Here is a 24,433-nt window from a genome sequence, read left to right as displayed (position 1 = left end):
TGATGAAATGCTCTGATGAGTGGCTCCAACTGTCCCAGCTCTGGTTTGCACTTCCTTCCTGCTGTGGGTCTGTGCTTGGCTGGTTTGATCCGGCAGATTTTGGGAATGCAAATTCAGGTGGCCCTTTGTTGGGGGTGGCACAGGCCCCTGGCCCACTTGCTGTCTAGCTCACCCATGCCCCTCCAGAGCTCTTGAAGGGAGGTCCCAAGGGGGTCACACTAGATTTCAGAGTTTGAGTTGTGACCTCTTTATCCTGCAAGGCTTCACCTGTAGGGTGCAGGTGGTCCTTGGAGTAATAGATCAAGGCTGCCCCCTCTGCTTGGGGAGGTGCTGGTTCTTGTGAGGGGAGAGATAGCTTATCATTCCCTTCTATCTCTGCAGCTTGCTGCCAGAGGCCCTGGTGGAGACCTCTAACCCAGTTCTGATTTGCAATTCTTCCCCACTTTGGGTCTGTGCTTAGCTGATGGTGTGAGAAGGTTTTGGGTATGCAAATCCAGGGGGCCCTTTGTTGGGGGTGGTGCAGATCCTCAGCAGGGCAGTTAGCTGCTGGCTTTTTGGCTTGGTGGTGCCCTGTCAGAGATCCTGAAGCAAGGCTTGCAAGTGCATGCCTCCCCTTAGCTCTGCAGCCGCCTGCAGCCTGAGACCTGACCACGGCGCCTTCTATTGGGGATGGTGCCAGCCTAACCCACGTGGAAGCAGGGAAGATTGGTTTGTGTTTCCAGACCACTCAGTTCAATATTCATCTAAGACTGTCAATAGTTTTTCCAGAAAAAAAAGGCACAGCTCAGGTTCCTTTTGGGTACAGCCAAGAGTCCTTTATGCCAGACTCATGCTTGGCAGGGTGGTGTTGCCAGTATTTGGAGGACAGGGTGAGTGCACTTTTTCCAGCTGGTTCTGTAAGAATAGAAGTGCTGGGCCCTGGGAGATGGGTTCCGAGGGCAGTGTGGAATGTTAGCTCAGGACTGGGAACTCAGAAGCCTACCTTCCTGATCTCCAGCGCTCTGCCACCCAGATCTGCTCCCATTGGCTTCCGTATGCCCTGAGTCTCCTCCCCTCTACCAGAACCACAAATAGAGATATGAAAGTGACCTTTAAAGTGCCCAAGAACCAGTCCCTGTGAGTTAGCCTTTAGGAGAATGCTGGGATATAAGCATCTGCCTCCCTTATCCCGTGGACTAAGTCCCTGCTTATTTTTGCTGCCAATGTTATGCAGGCTCTTCTTCCAGGCCTTGATTTTCTGGGTTGGGGGTCCCAGCATGGGATTGAGACCCCACTTTCCTCTGGGGGTCTTTTGCAGCCATAATATTTCTCTGGATTTTCAGCCACAGCCCCTGGGTGCAGGGACCAACTCTCTCTGTGTCTCCACTTCTCTTATCAGTCTCTGTGTAGCTTCCCCTTTTTAATCTTTGGATATAATATTTGAGTTCAGGTGTCCTTCTGTTGTTAATTCAGGTTATTGCTCTAAATTTTAACTGTAAGTCCGGTTTGGTGCCAAGAAGAGGTGTGTTTGCTTTCACCTATATGGCTGCCATCTTCTCACCGCTAATCTCTACTGTTAACTATTTTTATTTTTGAAAGACCATACTGCTCAATCCCTTCACCCCCCTCACCTACCCCACCCCCCACATAACACCTGTCAGACTGTTCTCTATCTATGAGTCTGGCCCTATTTTGCTTGTTAGTTCATTTTGTTCATTAGATTCCACATATAAGTACAATCATATGGTACTTGTCTTTCTCTTATAGACACAGACAACAGTATGGTGATTGCCTGAGGGAGGCTGGGGTAGTGGGAGGTGGAGGAGGGTATAGGGGAGATACATGGTGATGAACAGAGACTTGACTTGGGGTGGTGAACATACAATACAGTGCACAGATGATGTGTTGTAGAATTGTGCACCTGAAACCTGTATAATTTTATTAACCAATGTCATCAAGGTCACTGGTTCAGTTCCTGGTCAGGGCACATGCCCAGGTTGTTGGCTTCATCTTGCATGAGGGAAGCAACTGATTAGTGTTCCTCTCTCATATCAGTGTTTCTCTCTCTCCCTCTCTCTACAAAAATCAATAAAAACATTTTAAAAATCATGTGGAATATTCACTTTGGTAGCACTTACACTAAAATTGAAATGATACAGAGAAGATTAACATGGATCCTGTGCAAGGATGACACCCAAATTCAAGGAGAAATCATGTAGGAAAACAAACATGCAAGAATAGACAAGACTACACTGAGAAGGAAAGACTAGGAAAAAGGACTAGCTCTATGAGACATATACTATGAAGTTTTCATAATTAAAACAGGATGGTACTGGTACATCTATAATAATAAAAACGTAATATGCTAATTAGACTGGACGTCCTTCCGGGCATCCTTCCTTCCAGACAAAGCCGAAGTGGGTGGGGGCCATGGCAGAAGCGGCAGAGGTCCCCGGCTGCAGCAGCAGCGGGCGGGGCCCCGGGGCCAAAGCCCTTGCACAAATTTAGTGCATCGGGCCTCTAGTAAATAGATGAACAGACAGAGAGAATAGATCAGAAAGCCCAGAAAGAAACCCAACTACCAATGGAAATTTAGTACATGATAAATTTAGTATTTTGTGGCATCACAAATTACTAGGAAGAGTACTGTAATTTTAATCACATAGTTCTGTGACAGCAGGATAACCATTTGGAATAAAATACATTTAGATCCATACCTCACACCACACATAAGCAGAAACTCCAAATGGAATAAGGCTTTAAATGTAAAAATAATAGAGGGAGGGGCAGGTACTAGAAGAAAACATTGGTGATTTAGTCTTTAACCTTGGTATAGAAAAAGATTTTCTAACTATGACTCAAATCCAGAAGCAATTAAAAAACAACAAAATGATAACTGGCTATATAAAAATGAAAGTTTCCTGTATGACAAAAACAAAGTAAAAGACAACTGAAAAAAAAATTTAAATGTTTGTGTCATAGATTTAACTGAAGATAAAGTACTAATATTGCTAATATACAAATATTTATTTAATTGAGGAGAAAAGGATTTTAAAACGTTAATTAATACAGGGAAAAGACACAAGCAGACAATTCACAAATAGAGATATAAAAGTGACCTTTAAAGACAGGAAAAGATCTTTAATCTCTCTCACAATTAGAAAAATTAAAATTAAAAACTGCACTGGGGTAATATTACCAGATGACAATTAAAAAGTATGATACATTCTGGAGAGAAACAGGCACTCTTATACATGGTTATTAGGAATGCAAACTGGTACAAGCTTTTTGGAGGGAAATTTGGCAATATCTAAGAAAATTTATATACTTACCTTTTTTTATTTTTTATTTTTATTACTTTTTAAATATATTTTATTGATTTTTACAGGGAGGAAGAGAGAGGGATAGAGAGCTAGAAACGTCGATGAGAGAGAAACATTGACCAGCTGCCTCCTGCACACCCTCTACTGGGGATGTGCCTGCAACCAAGGTACATGCCCTTGACCGGAATTGAACCTGGGACCTTCCAGTCCACAGGCTGACGCTCTATCCACTGAGCCAAACCGGTTTTGGCTATACTTACCTTTTAACTCAGCAATTCCACTTCTGGGGATTTACCTAGAAGATACACCTCCAATAATACAAAATTACACTTGAATGGGGTTGTTAATTATAGCATTGTTTGTTTTTGCAAAATATTGGAAACAATAAAAATGTCTAAATACAGGAGAATGGTTAAATAAATTATGTATATCTACACAGCTGTAAGCAGAAAAAATTAGAAGAGGATTTCAATGAACTAATATGGATTGTTTTCTGGGATACATTATTAATTAAAAAAAAAAAGTCAAAGTGCAAAAAAGTACCTATTGCATACCATTTTATGAAAGAAAGAAAAAGAAGTAAAATATACATGTATCTGCTCCTTTGTGCTAAAAGAAACACAGAAAGGATAACCCAGAAACTAATAAGACTGCTTTTCCCTGCGGGGATAAAGGGGAGAGGCAAGTGGTGGACGGTATGAGTGTAACTCTTAGTACAGTTCTGACTTTTAGAAACCAGGGTGATGTTTCATAGGTCAAAAATATAAATAAATGATTCAAATCGAGCAGGATGAGGGGATAAGCCAAAAATTCAATCCAAACAATAACAAATGAGTCTAACTCTATTATAAACTACACTGAAGGGGGTGGGCCAATTTGAAAAAAAAAATAAAGTAAATGATGATAGTAATAGATTATAATATATAAAATAAAGTAAGTGTTCATGACTCCATATCAATATCCTTTATCATAAAAAGCTAACATGTAAATCAACCGAATGGCAGAACGATTGGTCACTATGACACACACTGACCACCAGGGGCAGACGCTCAATGCAGGAGCTGCCCCCTGGTGGTCAGTGCACTCCCACAGGGGGAGCACTGCTCAGCCAGAAGCCAGGCTCATGGTTGGCGAGCGCAGTGGTGGTGGCGGGAGCCTCTCTCGCCTCCGCAGCAGCGCTAAGGATGTCTGGAACCAGCAGTGGAACATCCCCCTAGGGCTCCTGGACTGTGAGAGGGCACAGGCCGGGCTGAGGGACCTTCCCCCCTGAGTGCACGAATTTTGTGCACCGGGCCTCTAGTACATAAATAATTGAATAACCAATAAATGGAAGAGAAGGAAAACTCTCTACTTCACAGTAAAATTCTAATTAACCTTTTGCACTCGGATGTCGAGTGTGACTCGACACGGTAAGCATTAGAATAAAGGAATCGAGAAAAAAGCAAGCGAGTGCAAAGGGTTAATAAATGACAAAGAAATTATGAGAAAAAAACATCATTACTGATTAGTGGCCAATATAGCAAAAGAAATAGGATATTTACATACTCCTAAAGTAGCTCTATGAAATACAAATTAAGTACAAAGGAAAAAATAGTTACTTTAGAGTGGAGAAATCCAGCATACATTATTTAATCAAGTGATCGAAATTAACATCTCCAATAATAAGATATTAACATCTTGGACTCCCTGATATGATATACTAAGACACAACATCACTTGTGTCATATTTTTACCATACTTATATAATACTAGAGGTCCAGTGCATGAAATTTGTGCATGGGGGAAGGGGGTTCCCTTAGCCCATCCTGCACCCTCTCCAATCCGGGACCCCTTGGGGGATGTCCAACTGCCAATTTGGGCCCGATCCCGGGGATTGGGCCTAAACCAGCAGTCGGACATCCCTCTCACAATCTGGGACCACTGGCTCCTAACTGCTCACCTGCTTGCCTGCCTGATTTCCCCTAATTGCCCCCCCCCTGCCAGCCTGGTTGCCCCCAACTGACCCCCCCCCACAGGCCTGGTTGCCCCTCACGGCCACCCCTGTGGGCCTGGTTTTCCCCAACTGCCCCCTTGCCGGCCTGGTTGCCACCAACTGCCCCCCTTGCCAACCTGGTCACCCCTCCTTCACTGCCCCCCCTGCTGGCCTGGCCGGCCCACACAGCCTGCTGTTCGGTAGTTACTGTGAGGGTGTCCTGACCAATTTGCATATTACCCTTTTATTAGTATAGATTAATTAAATCACTATGAATTTGATCACAATCTGGAACCTGGACTGTTAAAATAGACATTAATGGGACAACTAGCAAAAAGATGAATAATGTCTGTAGATTAGTTAATAGTATAGCATCATCATTACTTTCCTGATTTTGAAAAGCATACTTAAGTAAGATGTTAACATTTGGGGATATTGGATAAATGGTATATGAGAATTTTACAGTATATTTTGTAAAATTTTTGCAATTTTTGTTAGTCTAAAATTATTTCAAAGTAAAACATTTTAAAATAAAAAATATTAAAAGGAAAGGAAAGGCATTTAAAAATCTTGCTATCCATGGTTACAAACTTGTGTTTTAAAAAGGACAAGTTAACATTCTCTCAAAATAAAAAGATATTTTCTTCTCAAATGTTAAATATATTTTGCTTCATAAAAAGCTAAAAAACATACATGGAAGATATATTTTTAATATAAATCTTTCCCAAATCAATATGTTTCCTCTCTCTGACTCCTTATTTTAATTTTCCAACTATTGCTCATGTTTTCAGAGGACATGATCCAGGTAATGAGGTAATACTTCTGTAAATTAACTCCTAGTTATAATTTTACCCCAGTGGGTGTTGAGCATCTTCCAATCTAATTTTATGTATATATTTTTCTAGGCAACAGATTTCAGGGAATTCCATTTCTACCCAAGCTCTTAGATGTAATTTAGCAGCAAAGAAGTTACTTGGCTCACATGTAACAAGTACTCATGTGCAATTATGAAGTTTTCTTCTATATTTTAAAAAGGAAGGTAGAGAAATGGAGGCCAAGATAAAGGCCTGGCAACCCTGCTCTAGAAAGTTTAGGCTATTTTTGCCAACCATAGGACTCTGCACTGATCTATAATTACTTCACAGTCTTAGTATCAAATGAACTATGTTGAAGCATTTTATTTTCTTAAAATATATTTATTTATAATACAAAGCTAATTATAATTAATGTTGGGTTTGTTTGTTTTTTAATTCTGTTGTAATGAAATATTTTTCTTTGGAGAATTAAGATGAAAATACAGTAAGACCCTTGATTTGGCCACCAGAGGGCATAAGATGTTAAGAAATACAGCAAACAAAGCCTGCTTGCTACTGAGATTCTGGGATTTCATGGTCTGAAATTTTAGGTAACTATTTCCAGAAATGAATTCACTTGGAAGATAAGTAAGATATATGCAATGAGGATAGGAATAGGTTAGGAGTGAAACACTATCATTTTTTACAAGAATGAAATCTTCAACCATGTTCTCATGAGTGCTCACCTACATACATCTATTAACTATATTATTGATTTAGGTTAAACATTCAATTAAACATTGAAATAGGTTGGCAATGATAAATTGTGATGTGTACAATGTTTCTTCACCCGGTGACATTTGAGAAAAATATAGGCTGATTAATACAATCTTGTCTAGAAAATAAGGAATGAGCTAGCTCAGAATCAATGAGGCCAAGGTGTTGAGTTCAATTTGTGTATGGATCAGTGGCCATCTCTCGAAATCAAGGCTACCTACCCCCTCACTCTAAGCAGGCAATGCACACCGTGAGTATCAGGGGGAATGGTGAGAGAGTATAGATGCACAGGCATCAATCCAGCTCCACACCAGAGAAGTGACTCCAAGTGATGTTGGGTCGATGAGATCTCCTCACAGACGGATGGTGTTTTGACTTTGAGGTTAGAAATTACTTGGAGTAACATAAATCAAACTTCTGTTCCTCCCACCATCATTCCTTCAAATACTCCTTTCTCACCTAAACGCCAACCCTTATTTTTTTTTCACTCTGATAGGGTACATATATGGAAGGGGTGGTGAATTACTAGATTTTAATGGTTTAAAAGACATTTCAATTCTGCCAATACTTTTGCTGAAACAGTTAAATGGGCAGGTGATATTAGGCTTGGACTAGAGCACAACTGTTCTACTCCCATCCTCTGCATGAGATGGCACCTTACCCATTACGTTCCTTTCTTCCCATTGCATCGAAATCCCTAGTACCATTTTCACAGATGAGGAATTTGGAAGGAAACTGTGCGTATTAGCTGCAATCAATATGATATTTCTATATCACAAACAGTCCTTGTTGATTTGAGGATGATCATGAGCAATACTGCATTTGTACAGCTGGACATACTAGTGCACCGCACGTTTTTCCACGCTGCTTCCAAATCTCTCTAAGCAGGTGAAAGTAAACTAGAGAGCTGCACCATCTTGACAGTTCAGTTCAGAATACCATGCAATAATTCTCAACCTAAGGGCTCAGGATCGGGAAGGAGATGTGCATTATTTAGAATGTTTATTGACATTATTTTAGTATGTTTACAATGATTGCGATGATTCTTGGTTACTTTTTCAGAATAAGCCCAGAAATAACTGTATTATATAAATGTTCTGCATTATCTTAAAATTATTAAAGTCTAATTTTGCTTAATATAGCTCATTGTTTTATTTCTACTTCCTCACTTCCAGCTTTCTAATCACTTTTATTATTAGTTTTCCTCCTTAGATATGGGTGTTGTTGAGCACCGGTTGTTTCTAATTAATATGTGAAAATCATCAGTGAATCTGCCAATTCTGACTGTTCATATTGCTGTGGTTCCTTTGGAAGCCAAATTGTTCTTTAATGGAATTGAGTGGGTTTCAGATGCAAAACTTGCCTGCATCACATTTTGGCCACCCAGGATCTGCTGAGTGTCAGCCCATTGAAGTTGACCCCATATTTTTGCATTGATCATAAAAAAGTTCAAAGAAAAGTTCAGTTTTCCCACTATCAGTGCCAGAGCTCTGGGAGGAAAGGGCCATATTGAAATGACAGAAAAAAAGACCACACCATGAGCTTAGCAGAGTTCACTTTCCCATCCCAATCACTCCTTTGTGTGTCCCTGTGCCCCTAGAGGATCTGCCCTCACATTCTACCCTTTCTGTACAAGTCAGATGGGTTTCCAGACTTGAACTTCTCCCTTGCTCTGATGCACACAGAGGATTATATTAGGTTATACGCAGCAACAGTTTGTAGGGCAGCCAGGCTTTGATGACGTCTGAGAACAGGAGGCTGGGTTATACTGGAAAATGCCCTGCCCTTGGGATACAATTGAGGTTGAGGTCACACTCCTCACACCAGGGTAAGCTTGGATAGGTCTCTTGGGTAGCATGGGTGGAAAGTTCAAATACTACTTAGATATATGAAGAAAGTGCAGCTTCTTTATCTTTTATAATAGATTTTCTCATAAACATCCACCTCACTGGGTAGCAGGAGGTGGAAATCACTCTTCTAAATTTGTCAATATTAGATATTAAAATCTCTTCTCTTTTAATTGGCCTCTTCCATGATGCATTTTCTTTTGGACAAATGCTGAATCTTTCCAACTTGCCCTCTCTTCTCCTGATATTTCCAAAGAGGAGGGATACTTGGGCTGATGTGATTGCAGGGCTTGAGGGTGAGGTATGCCAGAGCCCCCTACTTCCTCAGTGAATGGTCTGCTCCCTTCCCACCTGATGCGTCAGGAGTCCACATGGGTCTTGGAGCATTTTGCTGGCACACATTCTGGTCCTGACCAGTGGACTACAAAATGAGAAAGGATGGGGAATTGGAGAAGTAGGTTTTCAGTTCATGTGTCTGTGTCCATGGGTTAAGCATATATACATATAAGTTCTTTGGTTTATCACTTCTTACCCCTCCTTCCCCCTTCCCTCTGAGATTCATCAGTCTGTTCCATGCTTCTGTGTTTGCCTTTCTACATTGCAGTCACTTTGAGCATCCTCAGGATTCTGCCAGTTCTTTGGTCTTCCAAGTACCAATACATCCACTCATTGAGGTAGAACCCCTAGGAGTCAGAGTTTTGCCTCATTCATCTGTCCCCTTGGCAGGGCCACCTCTACTCCATGTTGACTAAGAGTCTTCCGATATGGCCCTTCCCTCCCAGAGATCCAGCACTGATAGGAAGAACTGAACTCTTCTTTGAACTTTATGAGTAGGACGCATGAACTGAAAAACTACTTCTCTAGTTTTTCTCCTTTGTAGTCCACTGGCACAGGAGGGTAAACATCCCACTTCTTTTTAATACCTGTAGGGACTTCTTTTTATATCCTCTTCATATGTCCTTTCTTTACGTCCTTTCTGAGGTAGTATTTTGTAGTCTCTTTTCCTAAAACCACAGTGGTGGACAGATTGCAGAGAGAAAAGTTTATACTTTCCAGTGTTAAAGTAACCTTTAACCACCAAGAAAAGAAATATATATTGTCTCAGATATATATTGTCTCAGACCAGCTAAAGTTGCAGATTCCAGAAAACTGATCAGTTAATTCTTAGTTAGGATCTGGCTCCTGGAGAAACTTCCAGAGTGATTTAAACTTCATCCAATAAGCATCTCTCTGCATTCCCAACTTCCCTCCCTCTTTTTAAAGTCACTTATTTCAATGTTGTTGTTTTAAGCCCACACATTTCACAATTTGGTTTCTGGCAATCTGGCTTGTTTTTCTGAAATACTACATTTTTTAAAATTTATCTTTATTACTAAAAGTATTACAGATATCCCCTTCTTATCCACAGTGACTCCCCCCCCCCCCCACCCACCCCAGGCCTTCACTGCATTATTGTCTTCTCTGAGATTCACCAGTCTATTCCACTGTTCTATGTCTCTAGATCTATTTTGTTCATCAGTTTATTTTGTTCATTAGATTCCATATATGAGTGAAATCAAGTAATGCTTGTCTTTGACTGGCTTATTTCGCTTAGCATAATACTCTCCTGGTCCCTCCATGCTATTTCAAAGAGTAAGAGACCCTTCTTTTTTCTTTTTTTTTTAAAATATGTTTTATTGATTTTTTTACAGAGAGGAAGGGAGAAGGATAGAGAGTCAGAAACATTGATGAGAGAGAAACATCGATCAGCTGCCTCCTGCACACTCCCCACTGGGTATGTGCCAGCAACCAAGGTACATGCCCTTGACTGGAATTGAACCCGGGACCCCTGAGTCCACAGGCCGACACTCTATCCACTGAGCCAAACCTGTTAGGGCAAGATCCTTCTTTTTTATAGCTACATAGTATTCCATTGTGTAAATATACCACAGCTTTTTTATACACTCATCTGCTGATGGGCACTTGGGCTGTTTCCGGATCTTAGCTATTGTAAATAGCGCTGCTATGAGTATAGGAGTGCCTATATTCTTTCTTATTGGTGTTTCAGGATTCTTGGGATACAGTTCTAGAAGTGGGATCACTGAGTCAAATGTCAGTTGCATATTTAATTTTTTGAGAAAACTCCATACTGTTTTTCATAGTGGCTACACCAGTTTGCAGCAGTGTAAACAATCTCTTCGATAAATGGTGTTGGGAAAATTGGACAGGTACATGCAAAAAAATAAAACTAGACCACCAAATTATGCCATACACAAGAATAAACTTAAAATAGATAAAAGGCTTAAATGTAAATTGTGAAACCATAGGCAGCAAAATCTCTTAGGGCAAGGGAAACAAAGGAGAAAATAAATAAATAAATAGGACTACATCAAAATAAAAAGCTTCTGCACAGCAAAAGAAACCATCAACAAAATGAAAAGGAAGCCTATGGTTTGTGAGAACATATTTGCCAATGATGCATCTAAAATATATAAAGAAGTCATACAACTTAACAAAAGGAAGACAAACAATCCAATTAAAAAATCAGCAAATCATCTAAATAGATACTTCTCTAAAGAGAGCATACAGAATGTCCAAGAAACATATGAAGAGCTACTCAGTTACTAATCATCAGAGAGAAGATACAAATTAAAATGACAATGAGGTATCATCTCACACCAGCCAAAATGGCTACCATCAATAAATCAATAAATGACAAGTGCTGGTGAGGATGTAGAGAAGAGGGAAGTATAGTACACTAAAGTGGTACACTCTTTTTTAAAAAATCTTTATTGTTGAAAGTATTACATATGTCCCCATTTGATTGATTTTTTTACAGAGAGGATGTGAGAGGGATAGAGAGTTAGAAACATTGATGAGAGAGAAGCAGGAATCAGCTGCCTCCTGCACACCCCCTACTGGGGATGTGCTCGCAACCAAGATACATGCCCTTGACCGGAATGGAACCTGGGACCCTTCAGTCCACAGGCCTGATGCTCTATCCACTGAGCCTAGGGTAAGTGATACACTCTTAAAGGTTTATTTGGCTAGCAAGACATACTGATGTCCTTTTATTATTGTAAATAATGTGGCATGATTTATTAGCATTAGAACCTATGATGCCTTGTTAGCATCTCTGGATAATTAGTCCAATCACCCAAGAGGTTTTGATTTGAAGATGAGAGATTGAGTTTATTCTTGGGTAATGTGGTGAATCTATCTTCTTTCAACACATTATTTCCTACACTACTGATCACAATCTTTTGTAATCTTAGTATATTTTTTACTTTTTCAGAACTCCTGGGATTGATTACTCATAATTCTCTTTACCACGACTACATATAGAGGTGAAGAAAAGTGTACATCTATGTTTTATAAAGGGCCACATATCTAATAGAAGAAACAGAACACACATGTCATCACCACAATTCTCTTAAAATTAATAAAAATCAAGCATATCTAGTTATGTACAACTTTCTTTTGTACGATAATGTCTTTTGTGAACTTTACCTTTTCCCATTTTGAATATTATTATGGATTTATGGAATTATAAACTCAACTTTCTTATGAATAATTATTCTTTAATGCTCCAAGTTGGGTAGTGGAAATACCTCAAAGCTGACTCCATTGTCCTTTCAGCTTTACCCTGATATTTTAAAGCATCCTTGCATTCACACAAGAGTAAAATGATCACCTAGTCTTCGAAGAGCTCTGATTTCTGTTACTGGAGAGTTAGAAGAAAGAGGGAAGTTCAAGACATTAGAGAACTCATTTGACATTGGTTTATTGCTCAACCTCTTTAGGGATAGAACACGTTTAATTGTTCACATTTACATTTTTAGCTTAGCTTTGATTTTCTAAATTCATTTTATTTTCTCCTAAAGTATTTTTTTTTGTACAGTATACTTAAATCAAGATGATACAGGGCTCTTCAGAAGGGGTTCAGATCAATATCTCTACACTCCAGCTGAACCCAGAACTCAAATCCTTTTTCTGCAGCTTTTACTCCTACCTTTCAGCTCAAAAACTGGGGCAAGTTTCACAAAAGAAATGACATATGAGCCAAGTATTGAAGAGTCAGATAATTTACCAGCAGACCCATGTGGGGTGGGAGAAAGGTGTAAAGGTTGTTCCAGACAAAATTAAGCTTGTACATATATAGATGCATTGTGTACAGTGGTCCAGAGGCATGAAAAGGACTTGGAGTAAAACAATGGGAGAAAAGGCAGTGACAAGAGATGAGGGCAACATGGTATGTTTAGTTAGTGTATGAGGGATCTTGATTTGCCACACTATGGAGTTTGATTTTTGCCCAGTAAGTGATCATAGGACAAAAGTGACTAGGTAACTTTAAGAAATGACCTGGAAAATTAATCAGCAGAGTACATTCACAATAATTTTTTAATTAATTTATTTATACCATCAACTTTCCTTCAGTGTGAAAAGAGTTCTAGAAAAAGATTAAAGAAGCAAAATATTATGGATAAAACTTCTTTAAACAAACCCTTGATATTTTTATAAGCTGAGATTGATGAGTCACATCTTAATGGAAATATCATCTCATTGTAGAAGTATGATGGTATTTACCTGTCTTTTTCATATATGGAAGAAGGGATCATAGAATTCTAAGATGGCCCCATGATCTCTGCCACTGGTGTAACACACATGATTAGTTTACATCTTGGATTAAGTTACATTATATGGCAAGAGTGAAGGGACTGCACAGATCCAACTAAGGTCTCAAATTAGTTGAAAATTTCATCAAAAAGGAGATTATCATAGGTGAACCTGACAATCAATACAGTGGTAGGCAAACTGCGGCTCGCGAACCACATGCAGCTCTTTGGCCCCTTGAGTTTTTAGCAAAGGCCAGCTTAGGAATACCCTAATTAAGTTAATAACAATGTACCTACCTATATAGTTTAAGTTTAAAAATTTGGCTCTCAAAAAAAATTTCAGTCATTGTACTGTTGATATTTGGCTCTGTTGACTAATGAGTTTGCCGACCACTGGATCAGTAGGATGGTCTTTAAAAGATGGTTTTGATTTCACTGAGATCAGAAAGAGATTTCTTTTCCGGCTTTGAAGAAGTGAGCTGCCATAATAAGTCATTTAGCTATAAGGAAATGAGATATTCCAACAATTATGTGAGCTTGGAAGAGGAATTTGAAACTCCAGTGAGACCCAAGACCTGAGCAATACCTTGACTGCAGCTTCATGACACCCTAAACAGAGGACCCAACCAAACCAAGTCTGGATCCTGACCCATGAAAACTGTGAGACAATAGTGTATGTGATTTTAAGCTCCAAAATTTGTGGTAATGAAGCAACAGAAAACTAATATAACCATCTACACTAATAAAAACAGAAATATGCAAATTGACCATACCTCCATGACACCCATCAGTCAATCAGGAGTGAGTATGCAAATTAAACCAACAAAGATGGCAGGTTAATTTGCATATGCAGGCACAGAGCGGATGGGTGGGGCAGGATGCCTGCTATGAGGGGGATGAGCGAAGGGTGGAGGTAGCTACAGGAGCGGCATTATGGCCAGGAGCGAGGACTTGCAGGCTCCCTGGCAGCCGGGAGCAAAGCCAGGGGAAGGAAGGCCTAGTCTTGCACAAATCTTCGTGCAACGGGCCTCAAGTAGAATGATAAGAAAAATCACATGAAATTAATACTTATCTATTCAAATAGACAGTGTATGCAATGGTTAAAGACAATAGACAGTGTATATAATGGTTAAAGTCACATAGTCTAAAGCCAGGATCATGTCCCAACACCACCACCTACTTGCTATGTAACCTTCATGCTTCTGTGCCTCAGTTTCCACATTATGAAATGGGAATAAACATGAGGCTTAACTCATAGGATTATTTTAAGGATTAAAGAAGTTAATTTATACAAAGTCTCCAGAAGGGGGATGCAGTAAGCCAGTGGTCGGCAAACTCATTAGTCAACAGAGCCAAATATCAACAGTTCAACGATTGAAATTTCTTTTGAGAACCAAATTTTTAAAACTTAAACTATATAGGTAGGTACATTGTTATTGACTTAATTAGGGTACTCCTAAGCTGGCCTTTGCTAAAAACCCAAGGGGCCAAAGAGCCGCATGTGGCTCACGAGCCACGGTTTGCCGACCACTGCAGTAAGCACACTGTAAAACATTGGCTATTCTTATATATGCTTCTCTACTAATTACCAATGGACTAAATATATCAAAGCCTTTCTTCATATATCTCTTAACAAATAACAGTGTCATCCTATTATAAACAACCAAGGCATTTGATAAAGAGATCAAACTTGCCACTATATTGATTTTCAATAATTAATTTTAGTCAGAAAAAATAATTAAATAATGGATAAAATAACATAAGATATTATGATCACAATTGTAACTACAAAAATAGCTGGAGGCAGCCTTATGATATCTGAAAATGCTTCCCCTCCAAAGATTTGGAGATGAGTCATAGTTCCAAACTAATTAGTAAAATGCATGAACAGCTGCTGAACTCTTGTGTTGTAATTGCTGTATGTTATTTCCAAGGAAGTACACAATCCTACATCTATAAAGTAAAATTGAAAGAACATACTTTGTGAATTTAGTTGTGATAGGTAAAAAGACAGATAAATAAGCAAATGGGTTGAAGATAGACAACAAATAGGTAGGTAGGGAGGGAGGGAGGAAGAGAAACAGGAAGGGAGGAAGGAAGGCAGAAAACAGATAAACTGAAATCCTGATCAAGAGAAGTACATCTGGAATTCCCAAATGGATTGAATTTTAAAGAAAATATCAAAAATAAGTTATTGTTTTTGGATCAACAAAAATTGTTGGTCATTCAGAGAGCCAGTCTTTTCCATCTGGTGGCTTTCCCATACCCTAGGTCTTTATCAACTTACCCAGTGTGTTGAGACACTGTAGACGTAGTATGTGATATGGTCTGAGCTAAGAATTAAGTGTCTCAGTATAGAATATTTGAAGCTCACAGAAAGAAAAATTGCTCCAATTTAAAAATAAAAGTAATATTAAAATATTAAGAAATTGAAAATGTTGGTAGTATAGCTCTCAAGCTGAGATTTATAATAATTTGATTATTACATATTTCAATTCAGGGAATTTGAGATAATTTCAGATTTAACTTTTGCCACCTGTATAAGTGTCCCACTACACCGAAGGACACTCAGGTTCAGAACTGGACCCGTCCTGTGCAGTGCTTATCCTTTGAAGCAAGTGATGCCATCATGAGGGGACTGAATTCTGTATAACTGAAAGGATACAGACCCATCCTGAAATCTGGATTGGTGTGAGGATGCTCTATAATCAATGCAGTTATCTAACAGAAGCAGAGAATGGTCCTTGGTTAGCATTTCTAAAAGTTGAGTTATGGACAGACTTCTTTCACAAACAATTTACGTGCACAGACTTCTTTTACAACAATTTTCACTAAGCTACAAGAATATATCCCCGGTCTTGTCTTCAGATTCCAACTTGAGAAATACATTCTTAGTCAAAATAACTAAGAGCAGACTATATCTCATTCTCTTGGTTTCTCCACCATTTTCCAACTTTCCTGGTTTCAAACCTCACATTTGCTACCCACTTGGCATACTCACACATGTTTTGTGCTGTTTCCCTCCCCTCCCCCTCAATAAGCATCTAAAACATGTCTCCTTCCTTCTGACTTCCCTGAGTCCATCCAACTTTACCTCTCAGGCCTTGTTCTTGTTTGATGAACTCTTGCTGACCTGATAGCCCATCAGCATCTGCCTCCTTCCCCCTCACCATGTGCTTCATTCACAGTATGGTAGCCAATGTTGTCACATAAGTAGGCTTTCTGCTTCTGACTTCTTGCCTTGATAGACAACCTATTAGGGAAGTGTGGGGGACGGGGCGGGGGGGCTCATTTGAGGTACTTTCCATATGCCAGGCTTCATGGTGTCATTTCATTTATTACCATGGTGCCTTGGGGAATTTACTTGAGCATTCATCCTAGACTCAAATAATAGCTACTATTTAATTAGGTCTTTACTATGTGCTGGTTTTCTGTTAAGTATTGGGTGTATTATCTCATTTAATCCTTGTAACTTCATCAGGAAGTGGGCCTTAGCACCATGCCCACATTTTTAGATGAGGACATTGAGGCAAAGGAAGATTAAGTGGCTCAATCAATTTGAGCACAGTTCTTGGAGCTTTGGAGTTTCCACATGATAGTGCCTCAGTTGATTACTTGCTTCCTAAAGTACAGTAATAACAGAAAACTGTAATGAGTAGAGGCACATTTAGAACAAACATCTTTGTGTGCTCAGTTTAGCAGCACTTCTGTGGTGGTTCTTTGCCACACCAGCTCACTTTACCAAAAGTCAAGCAGCACAAACTTCAATTTGACCTAGTTTAATCAAAATGTGGGTTGTGGTTCAATTATTTGACAATTGATTACTAAGAATTTAAACAGTTTTTAACAACCACTATAAATGCAGTCTTTCTTTTTGTGGTCTCTCTCAGAAACTAATGTTGCTATTTCTCACTGCCATGTACACACTGTAACTCCTCCCAAATAACCTGCAAAGGCAGAGGGAGCTATGCTCCTAAAGACACCACATTTCAAACGGTGTGGATTTGGAGGGATCCTGGAATAAATCTCGAGATGATGTTCCAGCTAATTCAAGCTCCAAGTGTCATTCCTTGGGTTTATTGTCTGCAGTTACTGCCAATAGGGTTGAAGCCCTGCTGTTGCTCAATAAACAATAATCTATACTGTTTAGTGCCAATTTAATAAATACACAAACACGAGTGAACACAGATTGAACCCAGGAGTGCTGGTGTCAAGAGGAAGTCAGACCACAGCAAGCCAACATCCATTGGCTATGGTTCCCTCCACCAATGGTACCATGTAGCCGAAGTGAGAAGATAAGAGATGGTTCAAACTTACAGGAGCCAAGAGTCATCCCTGCCTTGACCTGTTGGCCACACCCCTGCTTAGTCTACAAGGCAGAAGGCGTTTTTAATAGAAACAAGGTTTACACACCAGATTCCAAAGCAAGAGAGAGCTGTTGCCTTTCTGTTTCCTGTTTGGGTTTCACAGGCCTATTCAGCTACTCAGGGATGTTAGAACAGTGATCTGTTTTGAGTTTGAGTTTGGAAAGGTTTGAAGTTTCTTTATGTGGGGGTGTTCAATTCATTAGAAAAAGAAAAAAAGGCATCCTCCTTCTCTCAGCAACACAGTGTGGAAATGTAGCACATCCCACTCTGACATTTCTTTTCTGCGTCCTTAGCCCCAGTCACTAGATTGTGGTTTCCAGATTGTTTTGCTTTTTCTTTCTTTCTGATTGTTTTCACCCCTCATGCCAAGTGTCTTAAGTCACATTAACTAAAGATCTTGTATTTTTTAAGTAACAGGGAAAGCTGGTCTCAGCCACCTGCCAGGACTGGACAGATGCTTTACCGTCATGCTTTGCCCATGTGAGGCCCTTACTGACGCTCCCAGAGTGGTAGGTTTCTATAGTGTTTTCCCCTCTCCTCCACAGCTCCAGTCCCCCAACTTCAGAGGGTTAAATGCACTGCCTCCTGCTTATCTCTCAGGAAAAGTCTGCCTTCCTATACTCGTCCTTTCTGACCCTTTTAGCAACGACCTTTAGGGACCCGGAGAGTGCCTGACTCATGAGGCTTTGAAGCTTCAACTATGGCCACAACCCTGGCAAGTATCCTTACCTGGGCCCTAAGCTATTGTATGATCATTAAAAGTGTGAGAGAAATTGATATTTTTGGAGATGTTGGACACTCCATGTCAATGCCTGTTAAAAACAAAACAAAACAAAAAGTGCTTTTCTGTGTCTATGTCTGTCTTTTCAATCAAATAACATTGCCTGGCTCACTTTACATGTCCCTGTCACCTGCCTGCTTTGGCTGCATTGCCACCATTGGGAGAATAAAAGGAATGCAGAGAAATGGTGGCCATTGGCCTCCGACATGTTTGAATGCTTCCCAACTAGTCACTATTTGTACTTCCGTTTTACAAAGGAAGAGACTGAGGCCAGGAGAGAAAAAGGTTTTTGCCCAAAGTCACATGAAACTGTCTGACTCTGGAGTCCACACTGTAACCACCATGCTAGGTTCCCTCCGGAATGTTTCAGAGTCAGCACACTCTTGACTCCAGAACAGGGCATCAGTATTGGGTCCTTGCCTTTTGTTCTGACCTAAGGGACTATACAGAGTGGCCCAGGAGGAACCCTACCTCACCCCCAGCTCTCCCTTAAAGTGCTGAGCCACGAATGAGCCCTGAGCCCCAAGCTTCCTTTCTATGCCATCCTCTTGGCCTCAAGTGTCAGGGCTGCCTGCTCTGCCTTGGCCATGGCACCACCCAGCACCCGAAGGATCTGTTCTGTATTCCAAAGCCTCAGGAGACTTTACCCACTTCTGGTACCTGCTACTTGGAACCCTCAGTCCCCTAGACAGCATTCACTTCCCTTCCTAGCCTGGGGCCAAAGGTCAGGCTGAGGAAAAGAAGTAAGTGAGCTAGTCTTTCTCTCCCCAGTCATCGAAGGTCTTCATGGCCACTGAGGAGTTTTGTTCTGATGTCCCCACTGTAAGGCTTTGACAGTTATCGCTTCACCTGTCCTGGGGGATGTTGGACTTAGGGAGAGTGAAAGGTCAATAGTTGTCCTCTAAGGACAGATTGAAGTGCTAAACTGTTTGGGCTTATCTACATGATTAAAGGGAAAATAAGTACAAGAAAGACAAACTACAATGAGTGAGAGGGATTTTAAAGTTCCAAGACAGAAGAGTTCCAGTGGTTTCCAGATGTAGGGTCTGGTCATTGCTTCGGTGTAGAGACGGGAGCCATCAGGAACCGAGCCATCCAGGACAATGGACAGAGCTGAGATGGGCGGTTCCTCCCAAGACAGAGAGAGTCAGGTCCTCTGCATTCAGAGGAGTTGCCTTGAGTTGGGGACAGGACAGCCACTGGGTGAGGAGAGGAAATGAGTATGCAGATGTGTCAGCCTCAGCAAGGAAGTGACTATTGAAGGGGTGGAAGAAACTGTGCCTAACCAAGGGAATGCTGCCTCCACTTCTCCCTACGATGGAGGAATGGCAGGAATGAGAGGAGAATACGCAATCAGTGTTCTCTCCTGAGAACCTTTCAAGGGAAACATGTCAAAGTCATGGATCTAACCTGGGCCAGTGTTTCAAGGAGGTGGAGTCTGGATTCCTCCAGTTGATAAATCTTTTACAAACTCAGTTAAATTAAACAAGCATATATGTGTACACCACTAATAATATCTATTATCATCACCTCACATGCACAACATAATTCCAGCCTGTGGGTGGTTTAGTTAAGGAAAGACAACACTGATGGTGCATAGCACAGGATGAGAAAGCCTTAGCCATCACGTGCAGAAGGAAAACAGCATGCATTATATAAAAACAATGAAAGTTTTGCAATTTTCATGGTGTATTTCATCTTGGTTTTGATTAGGGCTCTCTTAGGGATAGAGAAGAAGCATGGAGTAGTAAAAGATGAAGGTTAATGGCACGGGGCAGAGCAGTGAAAGCAACGTGGAAAAGAGAGAATGGTGGTACAACTGGGAGGGCCAAGCATTGTCCCTGATAGCTCAGCCTCACCCAACACAGATGCTGTAACCACTTTGCCTGGGAGTTATTTGAAAGCTCATGGACAGCTGAACATAAAATGGTTGTCCTATCTTACTGGATTAGTTGATAGCACATATTTGTAGCCCTTAGACAAACATTTCTGTGCAATTTAGATCTGAGTACCAGAATTCAGGATGTGAGACTTACAGGGGAACAAGCCCAGCTCCACTTCCTACTAATGTGTTGGTGGAGATGGGGGCTGCCAAGTGAAGAACTACATGGGGCCGTCCTGCCAGTTCCTGGGGCAGCATTTACCAAAGTAAGCAATTTCCCTGCCCTGAGGAATGTTCAAAGTCTTTAACAAATGAATGAAAATATGACACTCCAACAGAGAGGCACAATGGGTGACATATCAGAAATATATTTAACCACTGAACTGCTGATCCTCTCCATTTTTTCCTGCCAACATGTTAACATCTAGAGTACTGTTCTGCAGAGTCCAATTTAAAAATCAGTATGAAGGTTAATTGTGTCAATTTGATGGGACAGTGCCCCAATATTTGGCCAAACATTATTCTGGCTGTTTCTGTGAACATGTTCTTGGGTGCAATGCACATTTAAATTAATGGACTTTGAATAAAGCACATTGTCCTCCTTAATGTGAGTGGGCCTCATGTAATCTGTTGAAGGTCTAAATGGAACAAAAAACTGACTCCCCATTCTATCCTCAGATTTTCTTTGGACCCAAACAGCAACTTTTTCTTGAGTCTAGCCTGCTGACCTTTCCCATCAGATTTTTGACACACCAAACCTCACATGAACCATTTTTTAAATATAAATGTCTTTATATGTATTTATATAAGCATCAGAAAAAGGGATGTGGAGATTACAAACACACACATTCTGTTCTGTTTATGTTATGTTTGGTTCTGTTTCTCTGGAGGTCCCTGACTAATGCATAAGTTAATATAAATTTGGAAAATGGGATGGAGTCTATTTCCAGGTAGTCAGATTAATTGTTATTCATGGCAAAAGAGCAAAAGGAGCATACATATTTCTAATGTGCTATACAACAGATTTTGAGTAAAGGACAGTTAAAAACCCAGGCACTGAGATCAAATATGAAACACATCAGAACAAAGTAAATTTTAGATGCAAGAGCACCAATATAAGAACTAAGAGATCAAAACAGCAAATGAAAAAAATAAAAAATCCTGGGATCTTAGTGAGATCTTATCTAGCCTGACATATGTGAAGCTCTTAGGCAGTATGCCGGCCCAGGCTGCAACTTGGGGCTGGCTGATGTGCTCATGCTCTGAAGGGAACGCCACAGAAAGAGGAATGTTGGGTCAGGTGCTTCTGCATGATAAAAGCACAGCTTGAGAGAAACTGGAGAAAAGCCACCCCCCGAAGTGCAGAACCTGAGTCAGGTTTGGAAGGAAAAGGCCTGAGACGAGGCTCCAGGACCCTTGCTAACCTTTTCACCTCCCTGAGACAAGGTACCAGGAGCGAGTCATGCCTTGTGAGCAGAGCCTTCACTTTCCCTTTGCACCAGGAGGCCTCTCGGGTCCTTATGGCCTCTATTAGCAATTTCTAAGCATCTGAACACCACTATTCTCCTTATGGGGCCTATGCTCCTCCCATTGCCTAACACAGTGGTCGACAAACTCATTAGTCAACAGAGCCGCAGTTTGCTGACCACTGGCCTAACATATTGACTATATTTATTTGATTTTAATACTATGTGGTCTCCTAAAGAGAACTTGATGTTTACAATAAAAACATGATGACATACATTGAAAAGGAGTCAAAGACAAAAGTCAACAAATAAAGGGGAGAGAAAGTATATTCTGTTTTAAAAGATGAACAGTAGAAAAACTGGCTACCTTTTAAAATGCAATTCAACAAGCATTGACTACCGACTTCTTTCCAAATCTAATTTTGTCACCAGCATAGCGTGGAGGTTGAGAGCGCTGCCATTTAGTAGCTATCACCTTGGTCCTGTTACTTAACTGCCCATGCCTCTGGTTCTCTATCTACAAAATGGGAATCATAGCAGGGGCAATAAAACTTTCCCAGAAATTAAAACAACTTCAAATTAATAGCTGTTTCTCTCATTCCTGACCTAGTTCTTAAAAGTAAAGCCTGGAAGAGAGAGGGGAAGCCAACATTTACCATGCACCGGTACAGTGAATGTTAGCACTCTATAAGTTATCCTACCTAATAAAAGAGTAATATGCAAATTGACCGTACCTTCACTACACTCACAAGCCATGCCCAACAGCCACGCCCAAGAGCCAATCAGAGCGAGTATGCAAATAAACCCAACCAAGATGGCTACAGCCACAAAGAGCAGGAGGGAGGCTTGGGTTTCCCAGGCAATGGAGGAAGCAAAGCTTTCTGCCGGCCCTTGCCGGCCTAAGCCTCCACTCAAGGCTACAAAGTTTACATTATAGAAGGTAAACAAATCCAAACAGAAATGGTGGCAGCCACGGAGCTGGAGAGAGCAGGCTAGGGTTGCCAAGCTTTCCACCTGCCCTGGCTGGCCTAGGCCTCCACTCCAGGCTACAAAGTTTCAATTATAGAAAGTGAATTAACCCCAACAGAAATGGCTGCCGCCACACCACGGAGCGAGCAGAAGGCTTGGCTCCGCTCCGGGCTACAAAATTTCAATTGTAGAAGGTCAATAAATTCCAGATACCAGGGCCTCCACTTGGGTCGCCAGGGGGCATGGCTGGCCTGCAAACCACCACAGGCCCCTCGCTCAGGCCACCCCATGCCCCAAGGGAACCCCCACCCTGATCCAGGACACCCTTCAGGGCAATCAGCTGGCCCCCACCCGTGCACAGGCCTCTATCCTATCTGATAAAAGAGTAATATGCAGATTGACCATCACTCCAACAATCAATATGGCAGCCCCCATGTGGTCAAAGATCCTGCCCCCATGTGGACACAAGATGGCCATCAGGGGAGGGCAGTTGGGAGGGACCAGGCCTGCAAGGGAGGGCAGTTGGATACAATCAAGCCTGCAGGGGAGGGCAGTTAGGGGTGACCAGGCTGGCAAAGGAGGGAAGTTGGGAGCAAACAGGCTGGCAGGGGAGCAGTTAGGCATCAATCAGGCTGGCAGCGGAGTGGTTAGGGGGTGATCAGGCTGGCAAGAAGAAGTGGTTAGGGGCAACCAGGACTGCAGTTGGGAGCCAGCAGTCCTGGATTGTGAGAGGAATGTCCGACTGCTTGTTTAGGCCCGATCCCAGTGGGGACGGGCAGTCGGACATCCTTCTAGGGGTCCCAGATTGGATAGGGTGCAGGCTGGGCTAAAGGACAACCCCCCCCTCTGTGCACGAATTTCATGCACCGGGCCTCTAGTCTCGTATAATCACCATGAGCTTATGAGAAAATAATCAATATATAGATGTAATAGAGTCTTGGAGGCCCTAAGGATTAGATCAGAGCTACAAGTAACCTAAAATATACTCTCTTATGAAACCTGGCATGGGAGTGATGCTCCACAGAGCAGAATCCCTGAAATGCTTGTTAAAACTAAAGATTTCTATAACCTTACTCACACCTGTTTAATTTCAATCTCTTTTTTTTTCCCATTGATTTTAGAGAGAGAGGAAGGATGAGTGAGAGGGGAAGAGAGAGAGAGTGAAACATTGATGTGGAAGAAACATTGATCTGTTGCCTCCCACATGCATCCCTACTGAGGATCAAATCTACAACTGGGTATGTGCCCTGACTGGGAATTGATCCCATGACCTATTGGTGTACAGAATGACACTCCAACCAACTGAGTCACACCAGCCAGGACTCATTTCAATCTCTTGATGGTAGCAGTTTGAATAAGCCACCCACTGCCATGAAGAGCCATTGACTTACTGGTTAGGACCATGGACTCTGAAGTTAGACATGAGCCTGGTTTTGCTATGTCCTAGATATGTGACCCTGGCATATTACTTACCTTTTTGAGACTATCTTATCCAAAACATGGAGAGAACAGAACCTTATAAGGTTACTGTAATGATGAAATAATGAATGCTTAGTGCCAAGATCATGGTCTGGAACACAGTGATTATTATTATCTCCTCTATAATACATTACCTTTATTTCCTCTTTGCTTTCTCAGTCAGATTTGGGATTCACTGTATTTGGTTTCTCTACCATCACTC

General features: G+C 41.1%; 1 non-coding gene across 1 annotated transcript; it reads left to right on the top strand.

The window, feature by feature from the left end:
* Positions 1-2,094: 2,094 nt before the first annotated feature.
* LOC114234182 (U6 spliceosomal RNA) lies at positions 2,095-2,202 on the top strand. The gene has a single exon (XR_003620385.1). It is a non-coding gene; the product is annotated as a U6 spliceosomal RNA (small nuclear RNA).
* The last annotated feature ends 22,231 nt before the right edge of the window (positions 2,203-24,433 follow it).

The sequence above is a fragment of the Eptesicus fuscus genome, chromosome 7 (assembly GCF_027574615.1).
Source record: "Eptesicus fuscus isolate TK198812 chromosome 7, DD_ASM_mEF_20220401, whole genome shotgun sequence".
NCBI lineage: Eukaryota > Metazoa > Chordata > Mammalia > Chiroptera > Vespertilionidae > Eptesicus > Eptesicus fuscus.
This window is presented reverse-complemented; position numbering and strand designations above follow the sequence as displayed.